A 12089-nucleotide genomic window follows, 5' to 3' on the forward strand; every position below is an offset into this window, starting at 1 on the left:
TCTTCAGCGACCATCCCCACTTCCGATCTTATGGTGGGGAGAGTGGGGCCGTGGAGACATTGATGAAGCAGCTGAAGATGTTTGTGAAGAGGAAGCTACCCTGAGGATCTCCCACAGAGGTGACCCAGGACTGAGATGATGAACAACTTCCTTTGTGCCAGGTTTGACACCAAACACTGAAGAGTTTACTCTGATTCCCATTAAGTTCAGTTTTGTTAAGCTCCTTGATGTCAACAGAAGTCAACCACTGCCTTGATATCGGGGCCAGTCATCTTTACCTGAACCCTTGTCTCAACTTCTTTTGTTCAAATCAATAGGCCTTGATATAGGAGCAGCAAGTGTTTTCTTCAAACAGGTGGTATTGAATGTCAGGATCTCTCTCCTCAAGGGTGTTCGGGAAGCTAGATGACTGAACGTATCTGAAGATGAGGTAGATAGAAATTGACCTGTCAGAGAGTTGAGGGCTATGAAGAATTGGATATGAAAGAGGATTTGAGACAAAGAGCAGATCAGTCATGATCTTAAAGAAGGGCAAGGCAGGTTTGGGGCGTGAACAACATGTCTCTGTTTCTGATGTTCTCCCATTCTGTTATTGGAAAGTTAGTGGGTGTAATTTTCATGAATGTTCTCTATTTGAATGTTGCAGACAGGGAGACCAGAGGATTTTGTGAGCCATCCTTGAGTGAGGTATGGGGGCTGTATTCACATTGAATCTGGGTGTACAAAATGACCAACAAATGAAGCACAAGTTTCAGAGAGGGGAAGCTCTGTGAAGAGAGATGAGGGGCCTCTTTCGTACCCACCCTGGGTTTTCCAATTACATTTCCCAATTCACTTCAAACTGTGTGGGACAGTACTGAAGGGCTGAATGGTCTCCTGTGTTTCTGTGCAACGGGTTATAGGAGTAAGTAGCCTCCAACTGCTCCTGTCTAGCAGGTTTGAGGGGCTGAATGGAACACAGGAACATGGGACTGAGGAGCAGGAGCGGGTCATTAGATACTTTGAGCCTTCTCCACCAGGCACTAAAATTGTAGCTGATCAGGTTGTGGTCTCAGCCCCACTTTCCTGTCTGCGTCCCATTGTGCATGACTCACTTCTCTGTCAAATATTTAACTAACGCAGCTTTCAATCAATGTGAACATAGAGACAAGATAACCTTCCACTGAAAATAATTCGCCTTGAAAAGAATTCCTTTCAGAATTGTTCGTCATCCCTCTGATTGAATCAGAGAGTCATGCAGAATGGAAACAGACCCGTTAGTCCGATCTGTTCACTCCGATCAGATATCAAATCTGATTTAGTCCCATTTGCCAGTATTTGACCAATAATCCTCCTGTGATTGTATCCGCCTAGACCACTTCCTCTGACTGCACTTTCTGTACACACACCACTCTCTCTGTGAAATATTTACCTTCAGGTCCCTTCTAAATCATTCGCCCTCTCCCCTCCAATCTATGCTGTCTTGTTCTGGACTCCCCTATCCTTGGGATCAGAACATGGCTGTTCAGAATATCCATACCCCTGATGATTTTATAAACCTCTATAACGTTGTCTCTCAACCTCTGAAACTACAGGGGAAACACCTCAATGTAATCAGCCTCTCCCTATAGGTCAAGCCTCGAGTCCTGGAACATATGTGTAAGTCATTTCTGCAGAAAACCGAGTTGTACGCAGTATGCTTAAAGTGGCCTCACCAACATCCTGTACAGATGCAACATGCCACCACAACTCCTATACTCAATGCTCTGACTGATTAAGGCAAATGTGCCAAATGTGTTCAGCACCACTCTGTCGACCTGCGACTCACTGCTCCAGGTAATCAAGTACGTAAACATCAGAAAGTTAACATGATGGTAGTGTCGGCAGATAGGAGGAACGGTGATACATTGATCATCATTGAAATTAGATTGTGTTGGGAACATGAGCTTAACATGTCAGGAAGTGAAATCAAATCAATGGGTTCAGGGTAGTTAATATACAGAATAACAGATAGCCCGGAGTGATTTACAGACTGGAATCTAATCGAGGGGTTCGGGTGATTAATATACAGAATACCAGATACCCCGGAGTGAGTTACAATCTGGAATCTCATGAAGGGGTTCAGGGTGGTTTACATACGAATAACAGATATTTCAGAGTGAGTTACAGCCTGGAATCTAATTGAGGGGCTCAGGGTGGTTTTTGTGCGGAATAACAGATAGACCAGAGTGAGTTACAGCCTGGAATCTAATTGAGGGGTTCAGAGTGGTTTATATACAGAATAACAGATAGCCCGGAGTGAGTCACAGCCTGGAATCTAATTGAGGGGTTCAGAGTGGTTTATATACAGAATAGCAGATAGCCCAGGGTGAGTTACAGCCTGGAATCTAATTGAGGGGTTCAGAGTGGTTTATATACAGAATAGCAGATAGCCCAGGGTGAGTTACAGCCTGGAATCTAACTGAGGGGTTCAGAGTGGTTTATATACAGAATAACAGATAGCCTGGAATGTGTTACAGGTTGGAACCTATTCGAGGGGTTTAGCATGCTTTATGTACAGAATAACAGATGCCATGGAGTGAATTACAGTCTGGAATCTAATCGAGGAGTTCAGGGTCGTTTATATACAGAATAACAGCCTGGAGTGTGTTACAGCTTGGAAACTAATCGAGGGATTTAGGATGGTTTATGTACAGAATAACAGATACCCTGGAGTTAGTTACAGCCTGGAATCTAATCGAAGGGTTCAGGGAGTTTTAGATACAGAATAACAGATAGCCTGGAGTGAGTTACAGCCTGGAATCTAATTGAGGGGTTCAGGGTGGTTTATATACAGAATAACAGATAGCCCAGAGTGAGTTACAGCCTGGAATCTAATCGAGGGGTTCAAGGAGGTTAGTATACAGAATAACAGATAGCCCGTGGTGTGTTACTGCCTGGAAGCTAATCAATGTCTGTTCACCTTAAGATAGGACGGGTTTTGTTGAATCGAAAGTACAGCCACAGATGCCAGCTAAAGGTCAGACTGTTCCATATGTAACAATTAGCTGGGAAATGGAAGCCTGACAGCAATTCAAATGCAATCAAAGTCTTTAAATAATGCTCAGAATATCAGAATCCAATGAAATTTGAATATTATTGTTCGTACACCTGGAAAGCAATCAAATTATGAGAATTATTGTATCATGGAAAGTATATAATCCCAGCATTTTGAACACTAGCGGGAGAGCCGCTGCCATCCAACCGTAGAGTAACTGCTGTAGAGCAGGAGTTTTACCCGACCATCTCAAACACTCTCTATCAAGACACATGTTCATGTAAAACCTACTTGCAGTAAATGAAAACATGACCCAAGGAGATCAGCAGCTGAAAGAGTGAACACAGCGGGGAAGATAGAGACTGTGTGGTCTTGATATTGGAACGTTTAATATGTGGGTTGTTGGAACAGCATATTTTTACAGAGTTGGAGTCAAATAGTAAGTAGCTAAGAGGGGCTTGTATTTGTGAATAGTTTTTGTTTAGTGTTCACTATTAAAGTTAAGAAACTAACTTGCAAATTTTTTTTTAAATAGTGGAATGTAGGAGATCTGTGTCACTCGTATGTGAACAGATTACGATGTGAGGCGAGCTTTTCTGGGTGTTTGGTTTTAATTAACAAAGGGGTTCGACTCCACATTGTAAATGTCCATTCACACTAACCCCATTTCCCTGCATTTGGCCCATATCCTTCTCGTCCTTTCCTATCCACATATTTATCCAAATGCTTTTGAAATGTTGTTAATGTACCCCCCCTTAGCCACATCTTCTGGCAGCTCATCCACATACCAGCCATTTATGTAAATAAGTGGTCTCTCAGGTTCCCTTTTATTCCTTCCCCTTTAACCTTACACTGATCTCCTCTCGTCCACGATTCTCTAAATTGGGAAAAGACTGAGAGCATTCACCCTATCCATATCCCTCATGATCTTATACAGCTCTATAATTTCCCCGGTCAGTCTCCTACAGTCAAAAGAAAATTTCCGATCTTGTCCAACCTCTCCCTATAACTCAGACCATTGGGTCCTGGCAATGTCCTTGTAAATTTCTTCTGCACTCTTTATAATTTAATAACATTCTCCCTCTAACAAGTTGACAAAACTGAACACAATACTCCAAGTGCGGCCTGACCAAAGTCCTGTGTAACTGCAACATAAATTCCCAACTTCTATACTCAATGTCCTACCTGACGATGGCCAGTGTGCCAAAAGCCTTCTTCACTGCCCTGCCTACCTGTCACTCCACTCTCAGGGAACCGTGCACCTGAACACCAAGATCTCTCTGCCCACTACACCCCTTAAGGCCCGCCCATTCACTGTGACATTCCTACCTTGATTTGAGATTCCAAACTGCAAGACCTCACACATCTATATTAAATTCCATTTGCCATTTCTCAGCCTACTTCCCCACCTGATTAATGTCCTGCTGCAATTTCTGATAAACGTCCTCGCTGATCATGCTCCCACTTATTTTAGTGTCATCTGCAAACTTACAAATCATGCCCTGTACATTCTCAACCAAATCATGGATAAGAAACAGCAATGGACCCAGCCTCCAGTCTGACAAGCATCCTTCCACGAAATGCTCTGCTTCCCAATAACAAGCCAACTGTGTATCCAATTGGCCAGTTCCCCCAGTATTCTATGTGATGTAACCTTCCAGAGCAGCCTGCCATGTGGAACCTCATCAAAGGCCTTACTGAAATCCATAGAGACTACGTCTATCACTCTGCGCTCATCAAACGTCCTGGTAACTTCATCAAAGGACTCTAAGAAATTTGAGAAGCATGATCTCCCACTCACAAGTCTATGTTGACTGCTCCGAATCAAACCCTGTGCAAGTAATGGGTGCAGTCAATGGTATACTGTGCTTCATTGTAAGATGATTCGAGTACATAAGTAAAGCCATTTTCCTGCTGTTGTAGAGGCTTGCTGCGAGAACATTTGGGACACTCTGTACAGAGTTGATGTCCTTTGTAACGAATGATCTCCTTACCACAGACACGGGTGATGGTAACATGAGGATAGAGTGAATAAGCTGAGTGTTTAATCTGTAGAGCTATGAGAGACGAAGAAATGGTGATGCTGAAACACGAGGAGTGGCAGCGATCACTTATTTCCAAAAGAGACATTGACAGGGAGAGAAATTCCATACTTTACCCAGGATTGATTGATTTGATTTATTGTCACGTGTACCTCAGTACAGGGAAACACTTTATTTATGAGCAGTGGAGGAAGATCATAGTAAGCATGGCCAGAAAGATCATAGGGTGGAAATAGACTTGGACAGAGTAAGGCATTCAGGTTACACTGAACAGGACATGCACGAGACAAGGTCAACATGAACAAGATCACCATTATTTGGTGAGCGGCATGGTGGGCGGCATGATGGGCGGCATGGTGCCACAGTGGTTAGCACTGCTGCCTCACAGCACCAGAGACCCGGGTTCAATTCCCGCCTCAGGCGACTGACTGTGTGGAGTTTGCACATTCTCCCCGTGTCTGCGTGGGTTTCCTCCGGGTGATCCGGTTTCCTCCCACAGTCCAACGATGTGGAGGTCAGGTGAATTGGTCATGCTAAATTGCCCGTAGTGTAAGGTAAGGGGTAGATGTAGATGTAGATGTAGGGGTATGGGTGGGTTACGCTTCGGCGGGGCGGTGTGGACTTGTCGGGCTGAAGGGCCTGTTTCCACACTGTAAGTAATCTAATCTAATCTGTAAGTAATCTAATCTAATCTAATTATTTGAACTTAGAGAGTCCATTCATCAGTCTAACATGACTTTCCTAATAGTTTATATACCTAAATTAACTCGCCCCACGTTATTGTGCAGTCGGCGTGTGAGCCCGTAGTGAACGCCATGTTGTTCACAATCCCCAACTGCAGCCACAATACCTTCCTTCTGAAACAGGTAGCCATTCCCACCAGCGTCCGCCCTATATAGAGAACACCAGGCTGTCTTCTCAGAGATGAAAGATGCCCTCTTGAGACTTCACACAAGACATATGGCTTCCCTGCCCACCTGAAGAAAACCATGTTAATGTCTCACGTTTGTATCGTGAGCAACGGAGCCAGGAGGAACAACGTGGAACAGTCTGTCTGTGCAGCTTCTGCGCCACTTGTTCGTCATGTTAGAGCATCATTTAGGAGACACTTAAGACTGCCGATGCTGGAGATCAGATTAGAGAGTCGATTGCTGGAAAAGCACAGCAGGTCAGGCAGCATCCTTGAAGCAAGGGAATCGACGTTTTGGGCATAACAAATCATCAGTAAGCATAAATTACATCATTCGGCCCCTGTGTAAGTGCATTGAGGTGGGAATGGCCTCCCACTGTTTCTGTGTAATTGGTTCAATGGAGTCACTGGCTTCTTCCTCTTCCAATTGGTCAGGGCCAAGGGCCTCACTGGGGTTTCCCTGGTTCCTGTTTGACAGCTCGATGTACTGACAAGTGTGACAATGCTGCAGCTTTAAGAGGTTATTTTGTCCGGGTTTCTTTTATGAGAGAGATTGAACGATTGTTACCAAGTTGGTTAGTTAAGACCACTTGAGTAACAGCTAGGGAGGCCTTAGGTTAATATTAATGCAGCCTGAATGGGTGTGGCCAACTCTCACAGATTAGGATCACTGGGTTTTGGATTCTCAGTAACATAAAAAATTATAGATTTGGAAGCGTCAGTGAATGTCTCCTGGTTGCTACTCTCTCTGAATTGTCTCTTGATGCTGTTTTTAATTCCTGGATTGGAGAAATATTTATGACAAAGTGTGTCTGAATTTTCCTTTCTGCCAAGGGTTGTGTTTATGGGAGTTTCCTATGTTGGAATAGTTCATTAGTAATGGCTCCAAGATCTTTTATTCTGTTAACTTGGCCAATAGAATTACGTTATTCTAAATTCCTCTTTCTGTGATTTTATTTCTTCTTTCATGTTTACATAGATGGTATTTTGCTTCACAGTGAGTAGTTTGACCAGTCACATTGCATCTGGGACAGAAAATTTACATTTCCTTGAAAATAAGAAAACATTCGAGTCTAGGCTATTGCCGTCAAATATTTTCGAGGGGCTCTGGTGTGGTCCATCACACTAGACTCCTTCTCTTCCTGAGTAATAGGCTGGAGGCACAGAATGGGTTGTCCCTGTTCTACTCTAATACTGTCAAAGGGCTGAATGGCTTCCTCATATTCCTGTGAAACCAGCGTTAGTTACTGAATGAACTCTTGTTTCACTGTGGCAATGCGCAGTGTCAGGCGGTGCTGTTACATGAATGTTACAGACACTTTACCAGCACAAGTCTCAATGGAGCCTGGGTCTTGCTGCACATGGACACAGAGCAGTTCAGGAGCTGACGGGGACAAAATGTTCTGAACATTGTGGAATATTCAGAGACCATCCCCATTTCTGATCTTATGGTGGGGAGGGTGAGGGTGGGGAGATATTGATGAAGCAGCTGAAGCTGTTTGTGAAGGGGAAGCTACCCTGAGGATCTCTCACAGAGGTGACCCAGGACTGAGATGATGAACACCTTCCTTTGTGCCATGTTTGACCCCAAACACTGGAGAGTTTACTCTGATTTCCATTAAGTCCAGTTTTGTTAAGTTCCTTGATGTCAACAGAAGTCAACCGTTGCCTTGATATCAGGGCCAGTAATTTTTACCTGAACCCTTGTCTCAACCTCTTTTGTTCACATCAATAGGCCATGATATAGGAGCAGCAAGTGTTTCTTTCAAACAGGTGGTATTGAATGTCAGGATTTCTCTTCTCAAGAGTGTTCGGGGAGCTGGATGACTGAAAGTATTTGAAGAAGAAATAGATGGATATTGACCTGTCAAAAAGTTGAGGGCCATGAGGAATTGGGTATGAAAGAGGATTTGTGGCCAGGAGCAGATCAGCCATGATCTTAGTGAAGGGCAAGGCAGGTTTGAGGAGTGAATGACATGCCCTTGTTTCTGATGTTCTCACATTCAATTCTGTTATTGGAAAGTTAGTGGGTGTTATTTTTCTTTAATGTTCTGGTATTGCATATTGCAATCATGGAGACCAGATGATTTTGTGAGCCATCTCAGGGTGAGGTATGTGGGCTGTTTTCACAGTGAATCTGACCAACAAATGAAGCACAAGCTGCAGACAGGCGACGCTTTCAAAAGCGAGATGAGAGGCCTCTTTCATACCCAGCCTGGATTTTCCAATTACATTTCCCAAATCACCTCAAAGCGGGTGTGACAGTCTTGAGGGACTGAATGGTCTCCTCTGGTTCTGTGCACCAAGTTATAGGAGCAAGTGGACTCCAACTGTTCCTGTCCAGCAGGTTTAAGTTTCTAAATGGAACACAGAAACATGGGACTGAGGAACAGGAGTGGGTCATTAGATACTTTGAGCCTTCTCCACCTGGCACTAAGATTGTAGCTGATGAGGTTGTAGACTCGGCCACACTTTCCTGTCTCCATCCTATTATGCATGACTCACTTCCCTGTCAAATATTTACCGAATGCATTTTTCAAACAATGTGAACTTAGAGGCACGATAAACTTCCACTGAAGAGAATTCCGACTTGAAAGATCCTTTCAGTGTTTTTCATCAACCCTCTTATTGAATCAGAGAGTCATGCAGAACGGAAACAGACCCGTTACTCCAATCTGTTCACTCCGATCAGATATCAAGTCTGATACAGTCCCATTTGCCAGCATTTGGCCAATATCCCTCCCCTTTCAGATACTTTTTAAATTTGCGATTGTACCCGCCTTGACCACTTCCTCTGACAGCACTTTCTTTACACACACCACTCTCTGTGTGAAACATTTACCTTCAGGTCCTTTCTAAATCACATGCCATCTCCCCTTCAACCTGTGCTGTCTTGTTTTGGACTCCCCTATCCTGGAGAGCAGAACGTGGCTGTTCAGAATATCCATGCCCCTGATGGTTTTATAAACCTCTATAATGTCACCCTTCTGCCTCTGACACTCCAGGGGGAAACACCTCAACCTAATGAACCTCTCCCTACAGCTCAAACTTCCAGTCCTGGAACATCCGTGTAAGTCATTTCTGCAGAAAACCAAGTTGTACGCAGTATTCTTCAAGTGGCCTCACCAACATCCTGTATAGATGCAACATACCACCACGACTCCTATACATAATGCTCTGACTGATTAAGGCAAATGTGCCAAATGTGTTCTTCACCACTCTGTCGACCTGCCATGCCACAGGACCTGACCATGAAGTATATAATGGCTGCCCTGAGTTGCCTTCCCAAAATGCAAAGCTTCATATTTATCTAAATTAAACTTCATGTGTTACTCTTTGCCTCTTTGTCCCATTTAATTGCGGTCTAGTTGTACTCTGAGATAATCTACTACACCACCTTTCTGATGTAATCTGTAAACCTACTTACTATGGCCCCAATATTCACATCTAAAAGCCTTACATCAATGAGGAAATGCAGTGAACTCAGTACTGATACTTACAGCACACTGCTGCTCACAAGCCTCCAGTCTGACAAATATCCCTCTTCCTTCGAGCCAATAGTGACTAGCTTCTTCTGTATCCCATGTGACTGAAACTTACTAATCTGTCTACCAATCAGAAGGAAATACTATCTATGAAGAGAGGCTGAGTAGGTTAGGTTTATTTTCACTTGAAAAAAATGAGATTGAGGGGGGGACCTGATTGAGGTTTACAAATCATGAAGAGATGGACAGGGTGGATAGAGACAAGCTTTTTCCCAGGTTGAAGCATTCAATAACGAAAGGTCATGCTTTCAAGGTGAGAGGTGGAAAGTTTAAGGGGGATACATGTGGCAAGTACTTCACACAGAGGGATGGTGGCCATTTGGAACGTGTTGCCAGCAGACGTGGTAGAGGCAGGCACGGCAGATTCACTTAAGATGCGTCTGGGCAGATGCATGAGTAGGTGGGGAGCAGAAGGATACAGATGCTTAGGAATTGACCGACAGACTTAGACAGTATGTTTAGATCGGCTCAGGCTTGGAGGGTGAAAGGGCTGTTTCTGGGCTGTAAATTTTCTTTGCTCTTTGTTCTTTAAATGAACACCTTGTTGAAGTCCATATAGACAATGTCTACCAAACTGCCTTCATCAATTTTCTTTGTCACCTCTTCAAAAAACTCAACCAAATTAATGAGACATGATTTCCCATGCAGAAAGCCAAGTTGTCTGCTCCGATCAGCGCTTGCTTTCCCAAATGTATGTAAATGCTATCCCTCAGAATCTCCTCCAACAACTTACCCACCACTGACATCAGGCTCACCGGTCTATAGTTCCCTGGCTTTTGGGGTCACTGTTTCCTTTTCTAGTCTCACTCCTCCACTGCTCATAACAAATGTGAAATGTAACCAGGTTTGTGATATGGCAGATGATATCGGTCTCAGACTGGGTCAGGGTCATTTTTAGGAACAAGTCAGGCTAGTTTCTTTAATCTGCTCAAAAAGCACGTTTCTGACCCAGAGCAATGTTACTCAAACTATGGTGGAAAGATGAATGTAAACCGTTTGTGTATTGCAATAATATAATCAATGTTTCCATTTCTAAAAACACTTACACACACACACACACACACACACACACACACACAATCACTCCAATTTTAACTTGAAAGAACGTTGTCCAGATAGTACTGGAACTCATGACAAAGGAGAAATTGCAAGATTGTTCAAAACGTTATTCTGCTTCTGAAGATATTGTACTCATATAGCTGCTAGCAATGGGATATCATCCTGGGAGAGTTGGATTTGGCTGAATTCCCTTTGCTTTAGGCAGTGAGTAGATTCCAATGAATTCTGGTCAGGGACCATCCAAAGTGTAGCACGGTGGTTATCACTGCTGCCTCACAGCACCAGGGACTTAGGTTCGACTCTAGCCTGGGTGTGTGGAGTTTGTACGTTCTCCCCGTGTCGGTGTGAGCTTCCAGTAGGTGCTCCAGTTTCCTACCACAGCTCAAAGTGTGTAGATTAGGTTGATTGGTGATGCTAAATTGTCCATAGTGATCCAGGATTTCTAGGCTCGGTGCATTAGTCAGGGGTAAATATAGGGGAATTTTTTGGGAAGGTTAGTATGGACTTGTTGGGCCGAAGGACCTGTTTCAACACTGCATGGATTCCATAAAAATAAGAATGGTAACGATGACTTTTTTTTTAGCTCGCAGACATTGCTATGATGAGGAACAATGAAGGAGATCGAGTGCAATAGGCCATTCCTTCTCAGGCAGATTACATTTCTCCCTCTCTGAGCTGAATCACACAGTAATGTCATCCTCTCCCAAATTGGACCATGGGAGGTCTCCTTGTACATTGTCCAAACTTCCTTGTACATTCTCCAAACTATGTCTCCATCACATTCCCTGTTCCATGTAGGTGCATCATTGCTGCTGTCATGTACAGAGACATACCCGTAGCAGAAAATGGTCTTGGTCGATTTGAAGATATGTTTATATGTCCCTGCGTCATTAAAAAATTAAAATTGTTTAAGTTATTCAGAGTACCAGTGTTAAACTGAATGCATTTTTAAAAGAAATACAGAAATTGCTGGAAAAGCTCAGCAAGTCTGTCAGTACCCAGATGCCTTTTACATGTTGTAGTTGTACCAGCCTCCACCACTTCCTCTGGCAGCTCATTCTATATGCACACCACCTTCTGTGTGAAATGGTGCCCTTTACGCCTCATCGAAACCTTTTCCCTCTCACATTCCAGCAATGCCCTCTAGTTTTGGACGCCCCTAACCTGGGGAAAAACACCTGACTACTCACCCTATCCATGACCATTCTGATTGTATAAACATTTACTGCTGCGAATTGTGACTTCAATCCACACGAATGGCTGTACTTTCACTCATCCTGGGCTTAAATTCTGAAATGCAATACTGACACCTCTTCCTTCTCCAACAAGTCACAATTCTAAATCCATTTTAAACAGTTTGTTCAGATGTATCATGAGACACTTCTGTGGGATTTACACCTAGACCTTTGTGCCCAGAGAAAGGGACGCGAGCATCACTCAGCAATACCCATAAAGCTGTAACAGCATTCTCCTGTGTGTTTGTTCATCAGACTGTCCTGACATGATGAGACATACCT

This window comes from Chiloscyllium punctatum, chromosome 19 (genome assembly GCF_047496795.1).
Source record: "Chiloscyllium punctatum isolate Juve2018m chromosome 19, sChiPun1.3, whole genome shotgun sequence".
Classification (NCBI taxonomy): Eukaryota; Metazoa; Chordata; class Chondrichthyes; order Orectolobiformes; family Hemiscylliidae; genus Chiloscyllium; species Chiloscyllium punctatum.